Below are 9,048 nucleotides of genomic sequence, written 5' to 3'. Positions count from 1 at the left end.
CGTGCTCTCTGTGCTGGTCCCTGGATGCCAGGCTTTTTCCTACCTCAAGTGTGATTTTCCTGGGACCCAGGGAGGCTGATGTTCCCACCCTTGTTTCCCATACAGGGAGCCCGTGGCTCTCAGGGAAGACGGAAGCCAGGAGGCCGGCTAAGTCCGGCAGGAGCTGCCCCCTTCACCCTCCACCTGCGCCCCCCGCCCTCAATCAAAACGTCCCCAGCAGACTGAAGTCCACTGGAGGCTCTGACCACAAAGTTCCATCCTGCCCCTGACCCTCAGGGTCGGGAACACAGGCCAAGCTGAAAAAGGCACACGCGCTCTCGCCCCAGCCCCAGCTCCGGCTGCAGGCCCTGGGTTTCCAACACCTACCCCTCTGGCTGCTCCCTGTCCCCCCATGGCCTCACCCCGCCACACTCAGCCCAGACACGGCCTGCCAACCGCTCTGTTCTGATCCCACCTTGAGCCTGGAAGGAGGAAGGAGTGGGAGGTAGGGGCCGTGGGGGGTGGGGGGTGGGCGCGGCCGGGTGCAGCTGGGCTGGAGGAACAAAGAGAACTTCTGGGCGAGCAGGAAGGCCGCCTGTGCTCTGGGCCCAGACACACCCCCACCCCCACACGGTACAGCCCAAGAGACCGCGCCCGGCACGCTGAGCCCCACAGCCAGGTACTGAGTGTCCTCAGTCAGGGCTGCCTCACTGCCGTGACAAACGACCCTTGTGTCGGTGGCTTAGCACAGTTAAGGGTGTTTGGATTTGGGTCTTGTTTGTCTTTGTACACAATGTCTGGGAATTACTTCAAAACACACCAGCAAACAATTTAAAAAGTGGTCAGCCGGATGCGGTGGCTCACACCTGTAATCCCAGCACTTTGGGAAGCCAAGGTAGGAGGATTGCTTGAGCTCAGGAGTTTGAGACCAGCCTGAGCAACAGAGCAAGACCTCATCTCTTCAAAAAATAGAAAAATCAGCCAGGCATGTTGGCACATGCCTGTAGTCCCAGCCACTTGGGAGGCTGAGGCAGGAGGCTCGCTTGAGCCCAAGAGGGAGAGGCTTTGGTGAGCTGTGATCGTGCCACTGCACTCCAGCTTGAGTGACAGAGTGAAAGCCCAATTCAAAAAAAAAAAAGAAGAAGAGGAAGAAGAAAAGAAAGTTTAGAGCCGGGCTCAGTGGCTCAGCCTGTAATTCCCCGCTTTGGGAGGCTGAGGTGAGTGGATTGCCTGAGGCCGCAGGTTCAAGAACTGCCTGGGCAACTTGGTGAGACCTCATCTCTACAATAAATTAAAAAAAAAAAAAAAATTAGCCGGGCGTGTTAGTGCGCGCCTGTAGTTCCAGCTACTTGGAAGGCTGAGGTGGGAAGATTAAAGATCACCAGAGCCTAGCAGGTCAAGGCTGGGGTGGCCGGGAGCAGCCACTGCACTCCAGTCTGGGCCACAGAGTGAGACTCCAACTCAAAAAAAAAGAAAGAAAGAAAGAAAAGAAAGTTTAACATGGGATTTACCATACGAAGAAAGAAGGGCAAAAGGGCAGAGGAAGCTTCCAGGCAGAAGACCAGCCGGCACAAGCCTCGGAGGTGTGAGAGGGGTAGGGGCCAGTGTGAGGCGGGCCGCCAAGTGACAGGGCTGGAGAGGGCAGGGGGATTCCGTGACACAGGGAGCAGGCGTCGACTGTCCTTTCCACCATTACAAACTATGTGAGCCTCGCTATGTTGGTGCTAAGCACATTGCAGGGAGTCCAGATCTTGACCCTCGCAGCTGTCTTGGAAGGCAGGTACAGGACACCCCCAACGAGTTCTGTTCCAAGAGTGTGTTTGTAAGTCCAATTTGGGTTTTTTTTTTTTCTTTTTCTTTTCTTTTCTTTTTTTTTTTTTTTGAGTTGGAGTCTCACTCTGTCGCCCAGACTGGAGTGCAGTGGCCGCTCCCGGCCACCGCAGCCTCGACCTGCTGGGCTCCGGCGATCCTTCCACCTCAGTCTTCCAAGTAGCTGGAACTACAGGCGCGCACTACCACGCCCGGCTCATTTTGATTTTATTGTAGAGATGAGGTCTCGCCAAGTTGCCCAGGTGGGTCTCGAACCCGCGAGCTCAGGCAATCCACTCACCTCAGCCTCCCAAAGGCACAGGTTTACAGGCTGAGCCACCGAGCCCAGCTTGTTTTGTTTTTTCAAATCACTTATATAATAACCTGATAATAATCCAAGATGCAACGAGAAAAAAAGAGTTAAACGTGTTCCCTTTTGGAAGAAGTGCTACCATGACTGCCTCACACAAGCATGATCCAAGGACATATGAGACTGGATTCCAAAGGCATCGTGACTCACAGGTTGAAGTTTGGTGACGGAGTTTCCAAGGGATAACAGGCGGCTGAAGAGACATGAAATGCAAGGGACCCTTAGAGGACGGAGCACGGTTGCTGGGTCATGAGCACCTTGAAGCATCTCTCGATGGTGCCGCGGTGTCGCAGGTATTTGTCATCAGGGATAACTGCGCAGGAAGAGCTGAGCAGGTCTGTGGTCCCACTGGGTCAAATTTCTTCAGCGTGTAGATGCGACCTCCCTGCTCGTGGAGGTAATACTGGAGGAACATAATACTTATGACAGGATTTCAAACCGTCTGAGCTCCGTCTTCTGCTCCGTTTCCAATTTATTTTAAGTCCAACAAAGTTAGCCTAGGTACCCAATGAACACAATTGGCTATATAGCACTGCATGTATTTAATAGGCTATACTGACACCTAGTGGACATAAATAATACATAAAACACAGTTGTGCATCCTTAAAGTTCGTAACTTGAAGACTCGTATGTAGGGGACTTACTGTACTCTTCTCACCCCTGGTTGGGTAACAGCCAAGTCGCGTGAAGTTGGTGGCGGCAGGCAGCTGAGATTCAAGCCCAGGTTGCTGGCTCAGAACCTATGGGATGGATGACAGGGGTGCTGGGGGAGGTGCTGCGGTAGCCAGACAGGGGTCGGGCTGGTTGGCTGAACTTGAGGCACCGGGGCAACTGGAGGGGTTGGAGCATCCAGAGCTGGGACTGCTAGAGACAGGAATGCAGAGCCGCCATCAGGCAAGCGTTGGCCACGTTCCCAGTCATGTTCATCGGCTGTGTGCCAGGCTCCTTTCTCCCCTGAGACCTGCAGAAAGGCTGTAGTCATCTTCATTTTGGGAAGAGGAGGCTGAAGCCCTCACTAGGTCACCCTGGCTGGAAACACAGAGGGCCCCAAACTGACCACTGCCACCCTGAGTCAAGTCAGGGTTTGCCAGCAAGGACAACCGGAGAAGTACCGGAGAAGTAGACGTCGGATTGGAAATTGAGGTTGTCTGCCACATGGAGGCCCAGAGAGGTCAAAATATTAGCCCAAAGCGCTATAGCTGACACATGACAACTGGGATTTGAACTCTGTCCAACATCTCGTGCACGGCCTCCCCGGACTCAGCCGCCTTCCGGGAGCCGTCTCCACCCTTGGCACTGCACTAAAGCCGTCACTCACTGGCGCACGGGGGCTCACTCGTTCCTTCACCCGCATCTGCTGCCAGCTCTGGCCTTTCACTCTGGCCTTTCAGGTGCTTCCTGCTACCACGGCACTGACGCGCCCTGGCCACCGTCCTCACGGGCCTCAAACTCCGGGCCCATCTCTCTCTGCCATCCCTTCCAGATCCTCTCTTCCTGGCCCTTCCACCTAGTCCGCTTTCCCAGGGGCTTCCGGGCCCCAAAGGCCACAGAGAATGAGTGACGCCCTCTGAGCTGCAGACTCCTCGGGCAGATGGTCAGACTCTAGAGGGAAATGCCCCACTTTTTCCCATAGGAATGGTCCTCCCCCTCCGGACCCACTGCTTCAGGGCTCCTGGCAGAGTCCACGGCTCCCACCTAGAGAAAGCCCAGCTCCTTCCCCCCGGCTGCCGCTCAGGTGTCTCTTCATCCACTGGGCTTCCCAGACCTTGGCTCCCTACCGGGCATGAGGTGGCTGGCTTTCCACAGAAGGGAGGCACACCACAGGGTCATTAGAGAGCACAGTCTGGGAGCCAGCAGAACCCGCCTTGGTGTCTGGCCCCTCCTCCTTCACTGTGTGACCTGGGACCAGTGCTCCTCTGGCTCTGGGATTCTATCCTCTCACTTTTTTTTTAATTTAAAATTTTTTTTTTTGGTAGAAACAAGGGGTCTTGCTATGTTGCCCAGGCTGGTCTCGAACTCCTGCCCTTAAGCGATCCTCCTGGCTCTGCCTCCCCAAGTGCTGGGATGACAGGTGTGAGCCGAGGACACTCAGTGCCCAGCTGTGGGACTGAGTAAGACTGCATGGCCTCCTGAGCTGTGCTGTGTTGGGGAGGGGGTGTGTGGGGGTGTGAGCTACCTGGCCGAGTAGCTCACTTTTAGTTGGAAATCATGGCAGGCATCTCATTGTGTCCTCTCAGCCATCCTCTGAGACACAAGCACGAGTATCATTCCCATGTTAAGATGAGTAGCCAGCTGAGGAAGTTGGACAGGACAGCTGCCCCAAGGCACAAGGAGCTATGGTGGCACCCAGACCTGACTAGAACTCCGGGCACCAGGACAGCTCTGAACTGCCAAGGAGCATCCAGAAGCCTGACACTACTGAACCCAGAGGGCAGAGGAGTGAGGCAGCGAGACACGCAGGCTCCAGACTTGGCTTGGGGCAGAGGGCTAATTATTCGCATGGGTTCTCAGCTTTCCCAGCTGCAAAATGGGATGGCCGTCCCTGCTCCATAGCTGTCCTGGAGGGCCACAGCCTTCTCTTCTGCATGGTTTACTAGTGAGTTTTCTTTTTTATTTTTTTGAGTTGGAGTCTCACTCTGTCACCCAGACTGGAGTGCAGTGGCACGCTCCCAGCCACCGCAGCCTCGACCTGCTGGGCTCCAGCGATCCTTCCGCCTCAGCCTTCCAAGTAGCTGGAACTACAGGCACGTACTACCATGCGCGGCTAATTTTTTGATTTATTGTACAGATGAGGTCTTGCCAAGTTGCCCAGGCAGTTCTCGAACCTGTGGGCTCAGGCAATCCACTCCCCTCAGCCTCCCAAAGCACGGGATTACAGGCTGAGCCACCGAGCCTGGCTGAGTTTTCTTTTTAAATAGAACATGATTTATTATTCATATCTATTTATTGAAAATGTATTGGAATGAACTTCCTATTCCTACCATAAAAAGAAAACCAGGCACAGTCGCCGTGAATAGACAGCAACTGTAAAAATAAACACAATGAAGCCCAAAGTGGGCTCTGCGGCTGCAAACGAGTGTCAAGAGGGCTAAAGACCCGATTCCCCCACGGGCGCAGGTGCACCCCGCCCCTTCCTGACTCCTGATGGATGCTTGAAAACGAAATGTCAGCTCCCACTGGCACCTCACGCCCCCCAGAACAGGCATCTCACAGGACAAAACTGGCCCTGCTCCCCCAGAGGGCAGAATGGCCACAGCAGCAATCTCCAGTTAAACCCAGACCCCACCATCCCTCACTGCCTTGAAAGAGGGCTGAGGTTACTGCTGTGGCATATGACATGGCAGGCCACAGAACATTGTCCCCAGCAGCTTCCCTGAGCCTTCTGACACTGGGGCTGAGTCACTGCCATGAGTACTAGAAACCTGATGTGCTCTAAGACATCTGTGGCTCCCTATTGCCCAGAAAAACGCATCTACCTCAACTCTCTCCCACATTCTCCTCATTTTCAAGGTCCCTTCTGGCCACCTTCCCCTAAATCTGAGCCTTCCCTTGACTGTCCTATGGGCTGAAAGTCCCTGGGCAAGGCACTCAGACCCTCAGAGTCCCAGAACCCCAGGACGGCAAGAGCCCCTGCTTCCTTTGACTTGCTCTGGGACCCTCACAAGAGAATATCCACAGACCACAGTGGCCCTGCTCCCCTGTGAGCCCCTCAGGGGGACCAGGCTCCCTCTGACCATCTTAAGTTCAGCTACATGCTTTTAGCTGTTTTTAAAAACCAGAACTTCTAGGTGTTTCCATGGTTATAGTGAAGAAGTGTCAGCTTAGTTTGTCATGTTGCCAGAATCAGGAAACTCTAGATTGTTTCTTCAAATTGGGAACATGCTGCCTTGTAACCCTTTCCATCCAGTGATAGACTCTATTACTTGCCATAATTTTGTCTATTGTAGCATAGTTTAAGTATTTGATCCCCTTCTGTTGAACACTTTGGTTGTTTCTATGTCCCCTTATTGACATCAAGAGTGCAATGAACATCCTTAGATGCAGGAGGGTGACTTTCAAAATATGTAAGAACCAGTGTAATCTGAGCTTGGGCACCAACCATTTGGAATAGGAAGGAGTCACAAATAACTGGTTTGTCAACCTTGTGTGCTCCCACTGCATGGACATTATCTTTGCACACATCTTGTGATTTCCCTGAATACATTTCAAGAAGAATTGTTTAGTGGCTCAAGAGATCAGGGAAGTTTTTTTTTTTTGCGTTGGCGTCTCACTCTGTCACCCAGGTTGGAGTGCAGTGGCATGCTCACGACCACCACAACCTCAACCTTCTGGGCTCAGGTGATCCTTCTGCCTCAGTCTTCCAAGTAACTGGAACTACAGACATGGGCCACCACACCCAGCTAATTGTTTGGTTTATTGTAGAGATGAGGTCTTGCCAAGTTGCCCAGGCTGATCTTGAACCCTTGAGCTCAGGCAATCTGCTCACCTCAGCCTCCCAAATTGCTGGGATTACAGGCTTGAGCCACCACGCCTGGTCAACTTTTCTTTTTTCTCTGTCGTCCAGGCTGGAGTGCAGTGGCACAGTCACGGCTCACCGCAGCCTCCACCTCTTAGCCTCCCAGGTAACTGGGACTACAGGCATGCACCACCATGCCTGGCTACATAAAAAAAAATTTTTTTGTAGAGACAAGGTTTCACGTTAGGCTGATCTCAAATTCCTGGGCTCAAGCAATCCTCCTGCCTCAGCCTCCCAAAGTGCTGAGATTACAGGCGATGCTCAGTCGCTTTGGCTTATTTTATACCGGGCTGGGGAGGGAACCTCCCAGAGGGGCTGCCATGGTGTGAGGCATCTCCCACCCCTCACCCCATCACCCTACCCTGCTCCCCAGCCGGGACTTGGCTTGGGTTCCTTCGGGCCCCATAAATAATAGATGATGTGTGGGTCCCTTTGGGATCATCTCATAATCCCTAGGAAGAAAAGAAGTCTTTCTCTGCCTTGTTTTGATCCCTGGGCTGGGCCTCCCTCTTTTCAATGAGTCACTGGGTCTTAATCCTACAGCTGATCTCAGCCAGCCCTGGGGGCCTCCCTCCGAGCCCCAGAGGCAGGGCTGGGGAAGAGGCCTCCTGGAGTGTGGGCGGCCAGTGGGCAGACCAGACTCCAGGAGCAGCGTGCCCCAGCTGGCCTGGATCATTCCAGAAGCAATTCCGGCTCACCTGCAGACAACAGGCAGAACCCCTGTGCCGTCCTGATAATCCTCCGACCCAGCCTCGTGCCTAAACCTGGAACGACCTGAGAGCATGCACGTGCCCAGGACCGTCTGTGCCCCACTGGGGGCCACGCACTGTCGCCAGGCACTGACCGTGGCCAGGCCCTGTGCTGGACACATTGCACGTCTTGTCTCACTCCTTTCCCACAAGCCCCTAGAGAGCAGGAGCTCTCATACTGCTGAGGAGGCAAAGAGAGGGGCAGTAACTAGCCCCAGGTCACACAGCCAGCAAGGGCAGGTCTCTCTGGCCCTGCATCCATGCTCTTCTTCTAACACCAGCGACACACACTCAAAATTTAAGGAGAGCTTCTGGGATGCCCCCCCTGTCAGTTGGAGGGCCCAAGCCCACTCCCGGGAACCCCCACCAGTCCACCAGAAAATGGACATCTCAGGGGTGACCCCCACAACCCATACTCCGCTTGGGAGCATGTATTCACCCCCATGGGTATGAGCTTCAGTGCAAGGAATCACACCCGTGACTGGCCATTCCCTGAAGCGAAGCACTGCCCTGCAAATCAAAAAGCCTGAGTTCTACCACCTGCTTCGCCACGGAGCTGCTGGGACTGGGGCAAGTCACGCCTTTCCTGTTCCCTCGTTCAGGAAGAGGTCGACCCTGTTGTTCTCTCTTGGGAAATCCAAGTCCTCGAAGCTTCGAACCACAGGGTGACTCTTCAGGCTCTGCAGCTGTCACGCCTCTTCTCCGTGGCAGATGGACGTCCGTGGACGCTGGGCCTCCGTCCTCAGGACAACCCATCAACTCCCCTCAGCTCCCAACCCCACAGGCATGGCCGAAGGCTCTGTGTGCCTGTGGCCACGAGGGCACAGGGATTTTGCTGCCCTGGAGCCCACGCAGCCAGAGAAGGTGGCCGACCCACGTGGGGCTGACCTGTGACTGGCCTGGCCACCAGAAGCGCCCAGGGCCCCAGGCGCTGACCTGTTCCAGAGAGAGTCTGTGACCCAAGGTGACCCAAGACGACCCGTCGGAAGGAAACTCAGGGCTTCTCAGAGACACTGGCGAGAAGTGACCCTCCTTCCACTCGAGGTGATGGAAGGGAGTTGCGAGTCAGGAGCTGCTGGCGGCATCTTGGGGCCACAGAGGGCAGGTCTGCCCAACATTGAGGCCTCGCCACAGGGCCAACCCACAGACGAGACAGAAAGCAAGAAGACCCAGAGGACGCTGCCCTGACTGCTGAGTCACAGGCGCTGTTTTTCTGTCACTTGCAACCCAGGCATCCCAGGGGATGCTGGCGCACACAGACAATCACACAGGTCAGACTGAGGCTTCCTCCTGAGTCCACACTCGATCTCATTCATGGAAGGCCCGAGCTTGAGGCTGAGGTGGTGGGGAAACCACACGGGCCTGGCAAGCGAGTGGTTCTGCAGGTGGGACGAGCAGAGTACCGAGCGGGGACTCGCCCACAGATGCAGCCTCTGGAGGAGGCCGGTCAGGACCTTGAGTCCACAGAAACAAGCTGAATGGGTCTTCCTATGTCCTTTGGTCAGGAAGATGGTGTCCAAGATGGTGTCATTTTCCTCCAGGCTGGCCACCAGGCTCACTTCCTCAACACAGCTGGGACAGGGAGGGCCTCCTTTTTGGGGAAAGCCCCGGCAACCTCCCAGTGG

At 54.9% G+C, this 9,048-nt stretch overlaps 1 pseudogene; it reads right to left on the bottom strand.

Annotated features, from left to right (window-relative positions):
* Nucleotides 1-2,379: 2,379 nt before the first annotated feature.
* Nucleotides 2,380-2,573, bottom strand: LOC110595416 (annotated as a pseudogene).
* Between the last annotated feature and the right edge of the window lie 6,475 nt (nt 2,574-9,048).

This window comes from Carlito syrichta, unplaced genomic scaffold, assembly GCF_000164805.1.
Source record: "Carlito syrichta isolate Samal-C Ts95f unplaced genomic scaffold, Tarsius_syrichta-2.0.1 Scaffold301812, whole genome shotgun sequence".
In the NCBI taxonomy this organism is placed as follows: Eukaryota; Metazoa; Chordata; class Mammalia; order Primates; family Tarsiidae; genus Carlito; species Carlito syrichta.
Note: the sequence above shows the minus strand (reverse complement) of the source record. Positions and strands in the feature narration are given on the sequence as shown.